This window comes from Cornus florida, unplaced genomic scaffold, assembly GCF_030987335.1.
Source record: "Cornus florida cultivar Cherokee Brave unplaced genomic scaffold, ASM3098733v1 CherokeeBrave_3.0.0_Hap2_Chr09, whole genome shotgun sequence".
In the NCBI taxonomy this organism is placed as follows: Eukaryota; Viridiplantae; Streptophyta; class Magnoliopsida; order Cornales; family Cornaceae; genus Cornus; species Cornus florida.
The window spans coordinates 96235336-96255699 of record NW_026775579.1 but is presented as its reverse complement, the minus strand read 5'-3'; positions in this window follow the sequence as shown (position 1 = coordinate 96255699).

Here is a 20364-nt window from a genome sequence, read left to right as displayed (position 1 = left end):
CTCAATTTGCTTCCATGCGTCAACAAGACGGTCTCTCCGGAAGTAGTTGCTTGAGGCGAAGGTGGTGGTCCACGATGGTGTTCATCGTAAGGGCATATGTCATCCAGGATCAGATGGTGCTTCTCTCACTTTAAGTCAGGTCGAGGTGTGTATAAATCCCGAGGAAAAGTCACCTCCACATATTTTGGTTTTAGTCACCAAGTGTCTCCTTGAATATCAGAGGACTGTGACACATCTGCATACTCTAGATGAACTTCAATGGTAGCCACAGAAGGCTATGAGCGATCCACAGCCTCACATCGAGATGCGGAAGCCCCCTGAGTTCTGCTTCCAATTCAGATAGTTCTCAAAGTATATCAGAATACTTTCAATCTTCAAGTGAGGCTTATATGAGGAAAAGAGGCATGTCTTCAAAGATGCATGTACAGGCAGTAAGGCTTATTTGAGAAGTAGAGATCCTCGTGGTAGGACTTATCTACGGACAATAGGAACTTACCAGCGGCAAGGCTTATATGAGAACAAGATGTTTTTGTAATGTAAATGTTGGGCCCTATTAGAGATAAAAAGTGTACGTGAAGAATATTGCATGATCTGTCTGCACTTTGTTAGCTATCCCCGCATAAATACTACGTAATAAATAAGAAGACAGGGGACCTTATGTAGAGAGAGATACAAATTGCATGGCCGGAGAAACATGCAATAAAGTCGCATTAGAGGCTCTGTGTTTGCCAACTATTATAAGCTTGTATAGGCTATAGAGACTGAGAATGCTTAAGTTAATATACATAGAGGGCAAGATAAGCCTATTGGAGATGAGTTTGCAAAGGATAAGGTTACTTGGGAGCCATAAGATAAGCCAGCCGAGAATAATCCATATAATATGTCTACTGAAAATAATAAGCCTGTTGAGGGACGGATTGTGTGATGCCGCAAGGCAAGGTAGAGGTCGTGAGATAGAACTCTCGAGGCAGAGGTCTTCGATGTAAAGTTCCTCGAGGTCTCCACAAAGCGCCCTTACAATGATGTGTAAAGTCAATCATGTCAAGTCATTGCTTACATGGCGTTGGCGTGTCAACAAAGGAGTGCCTGATACCCACACTCTCTATGCTTATTTATCCTGTAATAGTTTGTTAGTTTCTGACTAAACTTTGACTCTTACATTCAGATATGGATATATACAGGTTCAATCCTATTCCACTAAGCTTTCGATCATGATGTGTGGGTTTCATATACTCCGCCTCTATCCACTAGATTTTATTTCTTGTGTTTTTTATGGCCTTCAGTGTACTTTTATGCTATTCAGATCATGATTTGTCAGTTATAGTAGTCGTGAATTTTTCTTGACACCAGATGTGTTGACTTGGCCAATTCCTGGGGTCATGGACATTCATTATGACTCGGCTGATACACAGCGACTAGGCTGATACATAGAACTATGATTCAGATATCAGGAAAAAGTTGCTTTTTTCCTTTTATCGTTGACACTCTCTACCTTAACCAAACATAACATAAACCATATCAACAATTTTCTACCGTATTAGGTTTCCATCTAAATAAGGGATTATAAAAAATTTGGACCGAAATAACATTTGGATATTTATCGTGAATTCCTTCTTTTTGAAGGATTTGGAGGGCTCAGATTCTCACCTGGAGAGAAAGGGGGATTGGTGGGAGCTCTCATTCCACAATCTGAAATTGCAAAAGGAATTGGCTTGCTGCACATGGCCCATTGGTGACACACCCACCGTGACATAACATTGCCACTGCCCTTAACCGTCAATATCATCGTATGCTCCGCCACCACCACTTGCACCAGAAGCGTTGCTACAGCCACCATTGTGCTTCCTTCATGGCCATTGTTGGAACCACCACTGCACTAATACTACCACCACAGTGCTGCTGTATCTGCCATCACCATTGCCTCTATTGCCACCATCCCACCATCATGCCATTGTTCCCCACAAATTTATTGGTACTTTATATATTCATCCAAATTGTATAACTTAATCCAAGGGGAATCATTTCAAATTCCTTATTTTCTTCTCCCTAAGGGGCTTCTAAGTTGAGCTTAAAATTTAACGAAATCAATAAATTGTTGAAGATATTCTTATTGCTATTTTACATGGTTCAAGTTGGTTCCTTGTCAAAAAAAAAGGATTTGCTTCGATTGTTATTCAAAAATTTATTTAATTTATATTTGTTACTAATTACATGAGTGTCATGTTTTATTGTGTATGTAACATCCATAAAATTTGATACCAATTGTTTTATTGTGTATGTAACATCCATAAAGTTGAAGATATTCTTATTGCTATTTTACATGGTTCAAGTTGGTTCCTTGTCAAAAAAAAAGGATTTGCTTCGATTGTTATTCAAAAATTTATTTAATTTATATTTGTTACTAATTACATTATGTAATTTATATTTGTTACTAATTACATGAGTGTCATGTTTTATTGTGTATGTAACATCCATAAAATTTGAACTTTTTGCCAATAAATTTTTTTCTCATAAACACAGTTCTCTATGCACTCTATATATATATATATATTTAATGCACTCTATTTTCTAGTTAAGTGTGTTACCTGGTAAAGTTTATATTTCCTAGTTAAGGTGTTTCGGTTAAAGTTTCATGAGTCCCAAGCTAGTGATTTCCGGTTAACTAGTATTGCACTTTATTTTCTAATTAAGTTACTACGGGTTAAAGTTTCATAATTTCTACTGGGAGTGCAAACGTGAAAACAAGACGAACTTCCAACAAGTAGCTTGGCTCGCCTTGTAATATATTTTTATTAAATAAATAAACCAATTCCAATCACAATTTCTAAACTTGTTTGTTAAACAATTTAGAGCTAAAATATTTATACTTGCAACGCTAATTAATAACTTAAAATTTTAGATTAATGAGCAAAATTCCACCCGTTACAATTGGTATCAAATTAGACTAAATTTAATTTTTGATTAGTAAAGTTGTGACCTTGCGCTTGAATCCAATGCCAATAAATCCAAAATGGGACCCAATTAAAGAGAATCACACAAAAAGCCTGATAGGAGTCCAGCTTCAGCCACAATTGAAAGAGTTGCACCAGAATAAGATTGAGCACACTGGCAAGTGTAATTTCAAGCTCTTTAACCATTGTAAATAAAGAGTATTATTATGTAGTTTCGGTCGAAAATATTTAAGCTTTTATTTTTTTAGTTATCTAACGGTGATTGACCAGGACAATTTAAAATAGTTGCAGCTGATTAAAAATATAACATGATCACAATTTTAAAAAAAAAACCAACAACAACGAGAATCAAAATTTATAATCAAAACATGTTTTGGAGCACGGAAGGAGAATCAAGATTTGCTTAGAGTAGGACGAATAATAAGCTTGAGAAATAAATGGTTGAAAAGCAAAATTATTAACAAAAATCATATGTGCTGGAGAAATTTAATGAAAAGTCTTCATATTTCAATATTAAATATAAAGTTATCAAAATAAAGCAAAACATAAGTGATAAATTTGTGTAAAAACTTAAAAGAAAATATTAATTCTGGATACAGTGAAGGACGGAAGTACAATTTGATTGTGTATTGGTATCTGAGGAGGGCATCGCACATTTCCTAGAGAAAGTTGAAGGCTTTAATCAATCTAATTAATATTTGGATTCAGTTGGAGACTGCCGTCATACACTGGGTTTATTCTTAATGATGTTTTGAAGAATGCAGCAGCAGCTGCATCTTACTCAGGACATATCATATCTATCTTCATGCAGGCTGCTTGCTCTTTATTTTGGGTTTTGGGATTTCTTCTTTTGCATGCACTGCTACCAAATTATGAAGCACTTCACCTAATTCTGAACAAGTGATTAATTGGTAACCGTTAATTTCTCAAGGCCACCTCCTCTGTATCTAATAATATTCTTCTAACTTAGAAATCATGATCTACCGCTACCTATATATCTAACTATATATATATATATATATATATATATATTCATAGAGAAAGGGGAAGCAGAACAAAAGTGAGAATGAACAGAAGTAACGCGGAAGTCATATAACGAAAGACACTTCTAAGGAGACTTGAACCTGGAGTGCTCTGATACCAACTGTGATAACCCCAGATTCCCGAATGCGGGTTGGCCAGGCTCACGCCCGAATACCCGAGTATATCAAAACAAATTGATAATAAATGAACATAGAGTACAAAAGAATAAAGAAGAATAAATAAAATGCTGACAAGAAACTAAAATGATAATCTAATAATAAACCTCAGAATATATTTCCATTAATTAATAAACTCTTCTGATACAACTGATCCTCTAAAATACAACTCGGGAATCCATACTATGTGGACTCCTAGAAAATCCAAACTAAACAAATGACAGCAATAACTGTCTAAATCAGGAAACTGAATTATAAAGGAACTCCTATGTAGCATCGGAAGAATGAAGTAGACTGATCCCTGCTCAGTACGAACAACCTCTACTCCTGACGAACACCTGAAAAATAATAGTGGGTCAGGCCCACAAACAAGTTCTACTCTACTACAGTCCAAGCAGAGATCCGATACACGTATACATCCTAGTCAATCCAACAGTAACTAGTAGTCCGTATATATATATATATATATATATACACTAAAGGAACCTCACTAGACTATAGGGTTGTCTCAACCTGAATAGTAGACAACATGCAAAACGCACATATAGTGGGCATGAATACCTAGACCTACCAGGGTACACAACTACATTATATCTAGCTACACATCCCTGGCGATACACGCACCCTAACCACTGATCCTGAGACTCACGCTCATATCATGGCACCATACTTATATATATATAATTTAGTAACCATCTTATCCAGTATAAATTAATCATCTATAAGTCATTCAACTTGTTCAGCTGACCTGACTTGAATATAAGTAGGACTTAACATTTTAGTTAATCCATTCCCTTATATAATAAATTAATCCTCCATAAGTCATTCAACTTGTTCAGCTGACCTGACTTGAATATAAGCAGGACTTAACATTTTAGTTAATCCATTCCCTTATATAAAATAGGTAGGACTTAACTGATACGTTAATCCGTCCCTAGAATACCACCGCCCCATACCGGTGCATTAAATCACACAATTCAACAATTGATGTAACGATTAAGGAAATACATCAAACAATCCAGAAATAAATATAATAATATGATATCAAGTTATCACAAAATAGGAATGACTTATTATTTATTTAAGTTTCCTATATCACATGTCCTACATAAACTGAATCTTATACATATGATGATATTTTATTATACCGTCAAATAAGCATTCTCCATATCCAATTCATCCTACGCATTTAATCTCAATTGTTAAAACATATTAAAAGATTAAATTCATTCGTTTGTTTAAAACATTCAAATAGCAAGCATCATTATGATTGAGTCTATTTAAATTTATTTAAACCCAAACTTAGTTCCTATTTAATGTTTAGGAATTCTAGGCATGTTTCTACGTTCCATCATTCCACAGATATGAAATATACATAATTTAAACATGTAAAAATTCACACCGAAAATCAAATCAAAATCATGCATTTATCAATTCATAACACAAGAACAGATATGAACCAAATTCATAAAACATATGTTCTAATTTAATTAAACATTCATAATTATTTAATTTTATATGTTTAATAAATCCTGAAATTTCCTAGGCATGTATAGAAATACGAATTAAAGGGAAAGATATAGAAGAATAACTTGCCTTAAACTTTCGGATCGAAAGTTAAACTTCTTCTTCCTTGATCTTCTCTCTACAGAGTTTTTTTCATCCTTCCCTTTCTAACTCTCTCTCTCTCTAGAATATATTACGTGAATATTTCTAACCCCCTTTTACAACCTATAGCTATATATTTATAGGCTAAATAAAATAACCCTAACCCTTTTTCCAATCCAAGTCAACTTAAAAAATATATATATTAAAATATTAAAAAAATAAGTAAAATATGTTACGTATATAATTTATATATATGTTTATTAAATAAATAAATTATACACATTCCATTATTTATTAATGGATTATCAAATAATACTTAAGTTACCGTAACATTATAAAGTAACTTAAAACATAACACGTATCAAATCTATATATATTTTTATTATTTAAATATAAAACATATACATCAGATTAAATATTACTACCCAAGTTACCATATAAGTAATTAATAAATTACTTTCCCTTTTATATATATATTAAAAAGGTAAGTAAAATATGTTACGTATATAATTTATGTATATGTTTATTAAATAAATAAATTATACACATTCCATTATTTATTAATGGATTATCCAATAATACTTAAGTTACCATAATATTATAAAGTAAGTTAAAACATAACACGTCTCAAATCTATGTATATTTTTATTATTTAAATATAAAACATATACATCAGATTAAATATTACTACCCAAGTTACCATAAAAGTACTTAATAAATTACTTTTCTTTTTATATATGTATATAACATATATCTATATATATACATACACAACTATCCATGGGTAATAATCCATACACATCTAACCTCCTATCCAAGTAGTCAATGGGACCCAATTGGTTGGCCCATTACTACTAACCATAACCATAAAAGAAAAATAAAATAAAATAATAAAAGAAAAGAAAATATTTAATTTACAATTAATCAAAATACCATTTAAGCACATAACCTAATTAAACAATTAACACATAGACAAATACAAATAATACATAGACACATAATCAAATAATTAAGTAATACCTAATTCAATTAAACACATAAACAATTAGTCAAATAATCAATTAAATAATTAAAAATATAATTAAAATAAATAAATAAATACCGAGACTATCCTTTTAAAATTAGAGGTATTACATTCTTCCCCTCTAATAAAAGGAATTCCGTCCTCGGAATTCACCCTTACTTTCTTCCATTATGCTTGGAAACTATAAGCGAAAAATATCCTCTTATTCCCAAGTAGACGCAACCTCACTATAAGGGCTCCACTTAACTTCCAATATACCAAGTGGTATACAGGGTTCCTATATTTTAAGAAACACAATAATCATACGATGCGTAGGTTGTATCAAATAACAACGTAATCCTCCCATGTCGACAGGGGCATGATCTACATACCTCCAAGTGCCATAGAATATACGCACAAACTCCTATGCACCCAACGCTAATAATTTGGTAATGCCAATTCAGAGGCGACTGCCTCAATTACGAAACACAATCCTCTAAAAGTCAATATAATAAGTAAAATTGACCTTTCTCCAAAAATCGCCTTTCTTCCTACATGGAAAACAGAACGAGCAAACTACTCCCCAATAGAAAAACTCTAGTATACGAGTTCAACTATTTACAACATCCTACTGTTGCCTCCCAACCGCGCGCAGTTAAATACAAAGGGAAGTATCTCTTTCCGACATATTTTTAAATGAAGTCGAGGTTTGATTGTACAACCCTTACTTCCATTTCCAACCAACAAATGAGAGGTATGCATTGTGAAAGATACAAAACCTCCAAAGTTGTCACACTAACCTCCTTGTGCCAACAATATCACAGACAAAATTCCGACAAGTGAAGTAAACACTTCCAACTGTCCATGAAAATCTAGGATATACGCCTCAAACATATCCTTCGTAGTCTAATTTAATCTCTTGATTAATTCCTCCGTCTATAGATATGAAGTAGAGCTGCTGCTCCAAAATCTTCATAAAGCTCCTTCGAAATAGCACTTTGCATCCACTAATATAGACATCCACATGTTATACTACCACTATCACTGAACTATAGAACTATTATGAAGTTCTAAAATAAGCATCACTCAAATTTATGTTCTCAAGCGATCTTTCTCAATCCACCACTCGGATTCCATATGGAAAATTGAAATTCCAAATCAATGTCGATCCTTCCCACCGACCGTCACTCCTATTTAATTCAACTTCCATATTTGTTATAGGAAGTGGCTAAAGATTCCTATGATATCCGATGATCAACTTTCCACCTTTGTAACAGGTTTTACACTCAGGGCAATTATATATGCGTCCTTATCCGTATCTGTTCACCAAAACCGACATTTGATGTCATGATGTACCATTTAATCGTTTAAGCACACCGAGAAAAATTATAAACTTTCCAGCTTAATCGCCCGACCGTCATATCATTATTTACGGAAACTACTAAATCCTCCTCGAGTACCTTAAACTCCATCTGAGTAAGGTAACACCGTCTCCAAGGTCAGCTCCAATATTTAAAATTGACCTTCTCAACTACCGTAGTAATAACAAGTGTTATTATTACACCTGCTATACGTTCAACTGATAACTCATCAACCAACCGAAAAATATAAATATCTTATCGATTGTTAAGAGCATCCACTTCCATAATTGCTTCCACCAGACGGAACTTGATATAAAGTGTGAATCACCACTTCTATCTATTTAAACCGTCTCGTGTTCCATTCTATTCGTATGAACTAAAGTCTTACCAGTTCGAAATAGATAAGAACTAAGCTGACCTAACTTATCAGTCAACCAATATCCCATCCAGAATCATAACCCTTGTGCGAAGTCAGCAATCCCTCAACTAAATCTGTGAAAAATGCTCTCTCATTTCCACTTCAATATAGGGAATAGCTATAAATGATCTAGTGATCTCTGATGGTCTATCTCGACTATCTAATAAAAATTACAATGGGAGACAAAATCACTATGTCCCCCTTCCTGCCTGTCCTCCAAACGTCTGCTTCATACCGTGAAGCATCATGTTTCCACTAGGATAAATAAAGAATTAAGAGTTGTGAAACTCAGTCCTTGCATCCTCCATCCAATTTGTCTGCAGAAAGTACTGTTAATTCGGTACCACCAGCTTTCGTCTGTACCCATTGTTTAAATTGGAGCATCTTCAAAAGCGAATTTTGCAACTAAATCTATCCACCACTGATCTGTGACAAACTTACCGATATTGAAAGTCAATCGGTAATTCCATTTATCAATAGTCAACTATGACTTTAACTCAAGAAAAGTCAACAAAATACGACATTTCCATACATACCATGCACCTCATCTTTATATAAGTATTTGGTCTCACCATCTTGTCTTTGACACACCCTACTTATTTAAGACAAGTTAATGACAATCCAACTTCTTTGTCTAATTTCAAAAGAATATGAAATATTTCCATCCTCTACATAAGTCATCAATTTCCTTGCAACAGCTAATTGTTGCAAATTGTGACTAAAAAAATAATTCCATATTATTTATGGAAATGAAGAGACTTAGATTCCTCCTCCATGTGCAACACCGGCAAATTCCTCCTAATGACTCACCCTCTTTAATAAATTCTTGATTAAGAATTTACTGATGAATATTTATTCAGTCTCCTATCCTCACTCGGTGTCATTCCAATAAGTACTTAATCCAGTACTAAATCCTCCTTTCGACTTGGTAACAACCTCTGAAATTTTCAAAAAGATGTTCAGCAAATTCAGCACCTCTGATATATCATCATGGCGTTATAGTGATCTTTATTTACCACTACCTCATGCATACCGAAACAGTAACAACCACCAATATCATGGCGTTGTAATATGATACAAATTCATACCTAACGTAAAGTATATCAAACTAATCATTCTAAATTGTTTGGCTCATAGTGATGGTTTAATTAACCCATCCCAAAACACACCATAATGACACATGTCTAGGTCCAATAGATTGGCTAGATTTATGTGTATCTACCAAATCCTACGACCGTATGCTCATAAATCTAGCATAAATAGCGTTATTACTCCATATTATTAAAACAATAGTTGGCTGATCACATACTTGTGTCCCCAACTAAACCACATACCAAATCCCGAGTAATTAACAAAAAAAAATTAATAATAAAACACGTATGATAAACACAACAAAACAAAATATACTCTTACTTAGGACATCGTTCTTTCTAGAAAAGAAAGTCTCATTTGAAATCAACCTTACTAAATTGTTTCAAATTTCCTTTTATAATTTCGTAAATAATCATCCAACCTCGAAACATATCCTTTAAAATATAGCTTAAAAATACAAATGTTTGCCTCAGCAAATACCAAGGGCTTAACCCTCATCCTTCTTATATGCGGAATGTAAACTGTCTAACTTGGCTTTATAAAGCGAATTAGAACGTCACAACATAATACCAATACCTTCCTGAATGTGAAACAAAATCATACGTTTCGTTCTGATAAGAACTCCATCTAATCCCCAATCTTCTGAAAAATATTTCTTATATATCTTTTTTAGAGATGATAAGACAGTTTAATTATTTGTAGATTGATCAACCCCAATTCTACTAATAACATTCGCTATACCACTAGCAATTCAGATCACCTCGCGCGATCATCCATCTTCAAGATTTAGTACCCTCTCTAATGGATGCACATAAATCTCCTCTATTAGGATCCTCTTCGGTTCCTACTCTTCGCTTGTTTCCTTTTTGAGATCAACTGAAGTCGTGTTGGCCCCGATATGCGGTGACCTATCACGTACACCTAAATTCTTCCTTGGCTTATACTTTTAAAGTAACGCCAAACGAACCTAAACCATCGATCCCTAACTCTGCCTTCTGGCAATGAAATCGATAACATACTCCTTTACTCATTTGGGTCTTTATCGCTTTTGCATTGAACCCATCCTTTTCCTAGTGCCAACCATTCTATGACTACAGAATATAATTGACATCAGCTCTTCATAACAAATCGTAAATAGAGTACAACGAATCCGAATACGGGCTCTAAGTTTTAAGAGACGCAACGCGGAAGTCATATAACGAAAGACACTTTTAAGGATACTTGAACCTGGAGTGCTCTGATACCAACTGTGATACCCCCAGATTCCCGAATACGGGTTGGCCAGGCTCACGCCCGAATACCCGAGGATATCAAAACAAATTGATAATAAACGAACATAGAGTACAAAAGAATAAAGAAGAATAAATAAAATGCTGACAAGAAACTAAAATGATAATCTAATAATAAACCTCAGAATATATTTCCATTAATTAATAAACTCTTCTGATACAACTGATCCTCTAAAATACAACTCGGGAATCCATACTGTGTGGACCCCTAGAAAATCCAAACTAAACAAATGACAGCAATAACTGTCTAAATCAAAAAACTGAATCATAAAGGAACTCCTATGTAGCATCGGAAGAATGAAGTAGACTGATCCCTGCTCAGCACGAACAACCTCTACTCCTGACGAACACCTGAAAAATAATGGTGGGTCAGGCCCACAAACAAGTTCTACTCTACTACAGTCCAAGCAGAGATCCGATACACGTATACATCTTAGTCAATCCAACAGTAACTAGTAGTCCGTATATATATATATATATAAACACACTAAATGAACCTCACTAGACTATAGGGTTATCTCAACCTAAATAGTAGGCAACATGCAAAACGCACATATAGTGGGCATGAATACCTAGACCTACCAGGGTACACAACTACATTATATCTAACTACACATCCCTGGCGATACACGCACTCTAACCACTGATCCTGAGACTCAAACTCATATCATGGCACCATACTTATATATATATATAATCTAGTAACCATCCTATCCAGTATAAATTAATCCTCCATAAGTCATTCAACTTGTTCAGCTGACCTGACTTGAATATAAGTAGGACTTAACATTTTAGTTAATCTATTCCCTTATATAATAAATCAATCCTCCATAAGTCATTCAACTTGTTCAGCTGACCTGACTTGAATATAAGCAGGACTTAACATTTTAGTTAATCCATTCCCTTATATAAAATAGATAGGACTTAACTGATACGTTAATCCATCCCTAGAATGCCACCGTCCCATACCAGTGCATTAAATCACACAATTCAACAATTAATGTAACGATTAAGGAAATACATCAAACAATCCAGAAATAACTATGATAATATGATATCAAGTTATCACAAAATAGGAATGACTTATTATTTATTTAAGTTTCCTATATCACATGTCCTACATAAACTGAATCTTATACATATGATGATATTTTATTATACCGTCAAATAAGCATTCTCCATATCCAATTCATCCTACACATTTAATCTCAATTGTTAAAACATATTAAAAGATTAAATTCATTCGTTTGTTTAAAACATTCAAATAGCAAGCATCATTATGATTGAGTCTATTTAAATTTATTTAAACCCAAACTTAGTTCCTATTTAATGTTTAGGAATTCTAGGCATGTTTCTACGTTCCATCATTCCACAGATATGAAATATACATAATTTAAACATGTAAAAATTCACACCGGAAATCAAATCAAAATCATGCATTTATCAATTCATAACACCAGAACAGATATGAACCAAATTCATAAAACCTATATTCTAATTTAATTAAACATGCATAATTATTTAATTTTATGTGTTTAATAAATCCTGAAATTTTCTAGGCATGTATAGAAATACGAATTAAAGGGAAAGAGATAGAAGAATAACTTGCCTTAAACTTTCGGATCGAAAGTTAAACTTCTTCTTCCTTGATCTTCTCTCTATAGGGTTTTTTTCATCCTTCCCTCTCTAACTCTCTCTCTCTAGAATATATCACGTGAATATTTCTAACCCCCTTTTACAACCTATAACTATATATTTATAGGCTAAATAAAATAACCCTAACCCTTTTTCCAATCCAAGTCAACTTAAAAAATATATATATTAAAATATTAAAAAGGTAAGTAAAATATGTTACGTATATAATTTATATATATGTTTATTAAATAAATAAATTATACACATTCCATTATTTATTAATGGATTATCCAATAATACTTAAGTTACCGTAATATTATAAAGTAACTTAAAATATAACACGTATCAAATCTATATATATTTTTATTATTTAAATATAAAACATATACATTAGATTAAATATTACTACCCAAGTTACCATATAAGTAATTAATAAATTACTTTCCCTTTTATATATATATTAAAAAGGTAAGTAAAATATGTTACATATATAATTTATGTATATGTTTATTAAATAAATAAATTATACACATTCCATTATTTATTAATGGATTATCCAATAATACTTAAGTTACCATAATATTATAAAGTAAGTTAAAATATAACACGTCTCAAATCTATGTCTATTTTTATTATTTAAATATAAAACATACACATCAGATTAAATATTACTACCCAAGTTACCATAAAAGTACTTAATAAATTACTTTTCTTTTTATATATGTATATAATATATATCTATATATATATACATACACAACTATCCATGGGTAATAATCCATACACATCCAACCTCCTATCTAAGTAGTCAATGGGACCCAATTGGTTGGCCCATTACTACTAACCATAACCATAAAAGAAAAATAAAATAAAATAATAAAAGAAAAGAAAATATTTAATTTACAATTAATCAAAATACCATTTAAGCACATAACCTAATTAAACAATTAACACATAGACAAATACAAATAATACATAGACACATAATCAAATAATTAAGTAATACCTAATTCAATTAAACACATAAGCAATTAGTCAAATATAATTAAAACAAATAAATAAATACCGAGACTATCCTTTTAAAATTAGGGATATTACACATACCTTCTCTGCACTCTCCCCATCATCACCGGCGACCCCATAGGCCAAGCTTACATGGGACTCAATTACCATCCCAAGACAATGTAAACTACCCCACCTTGGATAGCAAAGCAATGTCGAAAGTTGAACCAAAAATTTGCCTACTCTGCTCTTCAAAACCAAAATCTCACTTTCACCTCTTCCTTGAATGCGACTTTATCAAGCCTTTATGGAGATTCATACAGGATAAATGCAGATTTTACACCGGAATCATCAATTGGCCCCAATTTGTACACTGGATCAACAATTGCCCTACAATCCGTCTCTGCAAGCTTCCTCTCACAGTATTGATTGTTAGGAAACTACTACTATTAAGTCTATTTTAGGAATGTTGTTTCTTTCCAATTATTATTTGCTATGTTAGGAAGTCTGCTATTTCTATTTTTCATATATATATATATATGATGCTCGTGTAATGGAATTAGGGTTTTTATGAATAAAAACTTAATATTTTTGGTGGCTAATCTCGAATTCAAAGGATTATCTTTAGGTTTAGTACCCTATCATTCATCTACATTATTTGGGGTTTAGAACCCTATCATTCATCTACATTATTTGGAGCGAAAGGAATAATCAATTATATAGGAACTCACCTTCATCGCAACAGGCAGTCCTACAGCAAAAATCGATGGAGAGAGAAAATGAAGGCGCCACCACCGCTGCCCCACCACCACCGATTCCTCCACCGTCAAAACACTCTTCCTCCACCGATCCCCTTCTCTCCAAGGGTCGCGACGCCTCCAATTCATCAAACCACCAATCGACCGCCTCATCCCCGAATTCCTGGACTGTGCTGTCAAACCCATCACCCAATTTTCGCGTCACTGGCAGAAGCTTGCTCAAATCGGGGCAATGTTGGTCTGGGCTTCGCGCTGATCTCCGCAGCCTCTCCTCTAGCCGTATTTCTAGTCGTCTCTGTCGGTGGCGACGTTGGTCTGGGCATATGGCGGCGACGTCAAACCCATCGAGTATCACTAGCAAATGCTTGCTCAAATCGTGGCGGCGTTGGTATGGGCATATGGCAGCGTTGGTGGCGTTTATTTAGGGTTTGGAGAAAACATGAAGGGGGAGGAGAGTGGGAAACGGCGTCATTTAACTTAAGGGGAAAACGGCGTCAATTTTAGTACTATTCTACTGTGTCATTTACCTTAAGGGCAAAATGGCGTCATTTAAGTTAATTATATATCCATACATATATATATACACATATATATCCAAATTAAGAAAGCGATGAGAGAAAGGACACTATGATCGATATACATACAGTAAAGCAACCAGGGTTCGTTGTTGTAGACATCCATGTCAATCACTGCATTAGATGACAATTCTTCCCCCTTAACTTTCTTCTCCAAGTAATAACGAATGAGTTCTTCGTTCGTTGGCTTAAACCTATACCCCTTTAGCAATGACATAGTGCCTGAACACCAAAAAAAAAATAAATGATACTCTTTCTCTTTCTCTATGTATGTGCTGAGTTTCTTTTGTGGAAAGTGAAATAGAAACTAATACCATATATATATATATATATATATATATATATATATATATATAACTTGGATACCAAGTTTAATGAATACAATATCACCGCCTCAAGCTCCCAATTATCCACTTTGCTCCAAAATCTGACATCCCTGACAGCAGTGTGTGTACTGCTTATCATCATTCCGATCTGCTTATCAAATATTATTGTTGTTATTAGTAATAGAATTAATATTTTTTGGTGCTCGAAGAATGAGATTTTTTGTAAACATTAATTCCATGAATATTTCCAAACTAATTTAGAGAGAATTAATGTAATCTGTAAAGGGGCATTGGGTGCTAGGCTAAATTTATTTTATCCTTAAAAGGGGCAGAGGGTGCCAGGCCAAATTTACTCCAGAAACTGATCATATCTATTGCAAAATTTCTACTTCTACTAAATTTTTCAAAAATAAATTTAGTTCTAATTTCTGGTCCAGATTTATTACTTATGGATAAAGATTACATTTTTATTCAATATTATTGTTATCTATTTGTTCCAACTACAGGAAAAAGCTCCATATGTAGCAAAGGCAGAGAAAAGGAAGACTGAATATATATTAAAAAAAAACTCCAGGCTTACAGCAAGAAAATGGTATTGCTTTTTAGTTGTATTTGTTCATCATTTGATTCGTAGAGTTTTGTTTGCTCTGAATTATTTCTTTCAATTTGTAGTCCACAAAGTTATTGTTCAGAAGACTAAAAAAATTATATTTATTTTATTTTTATGGGTTAATCATATTATCAGTACTATTGTTTTGTTTTCTCTTAAGCTATTGCTCAGAACAGCTAGATAAGAATTAATATAGAATGCAAATACTTTTGTTTTAATCCCTTCTTTGTTTTTGGGGATAAGAAGTGAATGAAAATGCTTGTAAATATTTAGTTAGACTTTTCAAAAATTTCAGAAGTTCCCCAACACATTTATTTATTTATTTTCTATAGGTTACCTCTTCCAAAGGGTGAAAGCTAAATGGGATAAGTAGTATCGGAAAAAAAGTAAGTTGTCGTGTGTTCATTTTTTTTTTTTTTTTTCATTTTTTATTTAAACAAGGTGAAGTGCTTAGTTTCTTAGAAACAAGAATACTTGAGCGTGCATTGTAGACTATCAAAAAAATTAGGTTTGAGGAATTATTAGCTCTGGTAAAGCATTGGAATTTTTAAAAGTACCTGAATAATAATAATAACAATTTAGAGAGTTTTGTTAATCAGAAATTATTTGCAAAAGGATAATTTATGAATTGTAGAATCAAGTGAGATTATTTGTGTTTACATATGGTTTCATGATGAGAGAATTATGTACAACTCTGGATATGCTCATATAATATTCAACTGATTCTCTTATTATAGGTATGTCTTCGTTCCTTCCTAGCATCCGTCTACGCAAAAAATCACACCGGTGTCAGTCAAAGTTCACCGATTTTCTTCTCTCCTCTTTGTAGGAAAATTGTGTTGTCCCGGGTCGTGTTGATTTCCGTTTCAACAGTTGGTTGTTGTGAGTGTCTGTCTATCGGCGGGTACGCTATTTGGGAATGGATTTTCCGTTTCTTATGGTGCTTCGTTTTCTTTACCTTGCATGCCGGTGTTTCTCTCGCTTCCACAAGCACCGCGTTTCGGGCTTTTGCGAGTTGAACGAGTTCTTGCAGCAGGTTTGGTGCTCATTTCTCTTACTCTGATCAAAGCTGCCTCTCCTCTGGCCGCCATTGACTATGGGTTGTGGCTAGGTGTAGCCGGAAAGATTTGTCAGGCTAGAAAACATCCAGTGCATGGGTTTTCTGTTGCTCGTTGTGTCTCGGTGGTGTTTTTTTGTTATAGACGAGGCTCACAATGATGGTGGTTTGTTGGTGACTGGTCACTTCCCTTCGTTTGGTCTTCGTGCACGCAAAGGTCATCCTCGTTTCTCACATTGTATAGTGTGGGGTCCGCTTTTGGCTCCTAGGTCAAAGCCTCTTTTTGTTGATGCGTGGGGAAAACACAAGGACCGTATATTCTAGAACGTTAGGCCAACACCTTATAGATCAGGTACCTAATTGAAATGGTGGGTATGTTAAATGGGGCTAATGTTTAGTTTGGTCCAGCTTTAAGCCCAAATTTGTGGCCTGCAATTAAAAATGACCAATTGACTATGGGTCTTAGTTGTGGCTGGGAAGTGGAATGCTTTTATGGCTATGTCTTCGTGTCCATATCTTATATTATGGTGGCTTTGTTTGGTATTTGTCCAGTGACTTTGTGTAGTATTGTTTTGTTTGGTTGTGCTTTGTAATTGCCGTATGACTGTTTCATGTAGCGAAAAAAAAAAAAAAACTTTTGTCAATGAATTTTTTTAACTCATAATCTATGCACTCTATTTTTTATACTCCCCTGTCCCATTTCTTCATATGCGGACTAGACTCATAGGTCGCTCTTTTGTTATTGATGTAGATATAAGTCAAGAACTCCATAATTATAATCAAACAACATTGAATGAGAAAATTTGTGATTGTCTCTCTCTTTTGTTTGTTCTCTCTCTTCCCTTGTTACAATTTAATTTTGCAAAACTCGAGACATGCACCAAACTAAATAAGAAAACCAATTTTCGTTTAGGATAACCAAGCTTAACAAAAGTAGGGCTTCAGCCAGACATTATTCATGCGGCTATGATCAGAGCCCTTGAGTGTGCAATAACCACTATCACTAGATGTTTTGACAACATAGGGCCCTCCTAATTAGGTGAGAACTTAGGGGCTGAGAGACCTCTCATAATGTGTGGGGCAGCTTTAAGAACGAGCTCGCCTGGTTTGAACTGTCGAGGTTGGACATGCTTGTTGTATGCTCACGCTATGTTGTGCTGGTATTGCTGGAAATGCTACAGGGCTGCCTCGCATCAGTCATTGAGGGCTTCCAACTCATTATCTCGAGACATGGGAATCCCGCTTCGCGAGGCGAGCTGTGCCGCGGGGATTGCAATATCGATGGGCAAGACAGCCTCAGTTCCATAGACAAGGAAGAACGGCATTTGACTAGTAGAGCACTTGGTGGAAGTGCGATAAGCCTAGAGCGCTAGGGGCAATTGTTCCACCCATGTGGTAAGGTTTTCTTTGAGGGTTCGACTTAAGATTCGGATAAGGTTTTTGTTTGAGGCCTCTGCCTGGCCATTGCCTTGCGGGTAGTATAGCGAGGAACGTTTATGCTGGACATTATACTACATGAGCAGTCGTTTGACTTTATAGTTGATGAGCACTGAAAAGTGCGCATTTAAACCCGTTAAGCTTAAGCATTCTAGTACCTTTATCTATCTTACTTTGCCGTTTTAGACTTATTACGTGTTATTTATATTTTCAGGCACTAATCCAAAAATTGAGCTAACTCAGCCAAATAAGAGCTTAATTGAAGCAATCCTGAGATAAACCAAAGGAGGGAGCAAAGTGGAGAAAGAAAGGAGCAAAAAGGAATCAAAGTTGTGCAGCTGAAAAGTTCGATCGATCCAACTTAGAGTTCGATCGATCGAACATCTATGATCGATCACAGTACTTCTCGATAGATCCAACCTTGGCCTTTGCTGAAATTTCAAGTTCGATCGATCGAACCATATTTTGTCCTATTCAAATGATTGATCTTATCCACAGCTGTACGCCTACCAACCACTTTTGTCCTTATGCCCATAAATATCTTCGAAATATCTCAGCCTTGTCCTTATCCGGAGGAGTCAGACCACTTCGATCGATCCAAGATGCAGTTCGATCGATCGAACCCATCTTCGATCGATCCAAGTTAAGGTTCGATCGATCGAATTTCCTCCAGTGAGAAAAACTTAAAGTCCAGCTCATTTATTCCGTCCTTCATCCAATCATTGGAGAATATGCCTTGCACGACCACAGCTCATCATGGGGTGTATTTGACCTACCTATATAAGGAATTTGATACATTTTTTGAGAGGAGGCTCTTGTCACACATTGAAAATCATCTTGGAGGCTATTCTTGGAGCGGAAGAAGGGAGGAAGCTAGAGCAACCTTTGGAGGAGACCTTCATCATCAAGGAGCAGATTTTCACCATGGATTTAGCCCTTGATGGTTGGAGCTTTATCATCATGAGTGGCTAGACATCCTCTTGGGGCTAGAGTTAGCCCCAAACATGCTTTCTTTACCTAATCTTGTGTAATTTTGAGGGATTTGTGTTGTAATGCATATTTTGATTCTTGAACTTATGAAGATCTTGATTAGTCATTGAGTTCTATGGATTAATGCTTCTAATTGATCATTTTCTCTATCTACATGTCTATGTATGCTAGAGTAGATGCTCACCTCTAGATTTAATGTTATTGATGCATGTCTATGTGTATTAATGCCTTTAATCTTGAGATTACCAAAATATGAAGTTCTTAATGTAATGCTCTTGTTATGTCAATAGATGGTTCATACTTATTCCTTGATGGATTGTGCTTTTCTTTTAAGTAGTGTAGTGTTAGTTGGGGAAACAATTCATGCTTGTTCTTTGATGTTCCATGCTTTTGAATGCAAGAAGCATATGCTCTAATATTGTGGTGTAATGGAATTTTGAGCTTAATGAAGGATTAATGACTAGTTATGATATGTTGTATCTTTCACATGTGTTTAGACAATTTATTCCTCTCCCAATAGATATTTTGTACCTCTCACATGATGTTTAGATAATGCATGTTTAACTAAGTCATCCTTATGGATTGCTTGGACTATGAGCTTAATGAAAGGTTCAATGACTTGAATTGTTATTTTGTTATCTTCACATGATGTTTAGACAATATATTCCTCTACCAATAGATGTATTGTGGCCTCACACATGTTGATTGAGACAATTTGCACTTGTTGAGTCACCCTTACCAATTGAATGTCTTTTACACACACAACATTGTTGCAACACATTCATTTCCCTCATTAGTCACTTGATTATGGTTTGGAATAGTATTGTTTGGTGGTGATCTCTACACCCCAAGACCTTTCCTTCTTACTTACTCTTTATCTTATTGCATTGCTTTGTTATAGTTTAGCTCATTTAGTATAATCAACCAATCAATCAACAATTGTGTGATCATTCGACTTACTAACCCTAATTATCATAGTTTCACAATTCGATACACCATCTAATCCCTTGGGACGATCCCTACTCGCCCTATCTATATTTTATATAGAGAAAG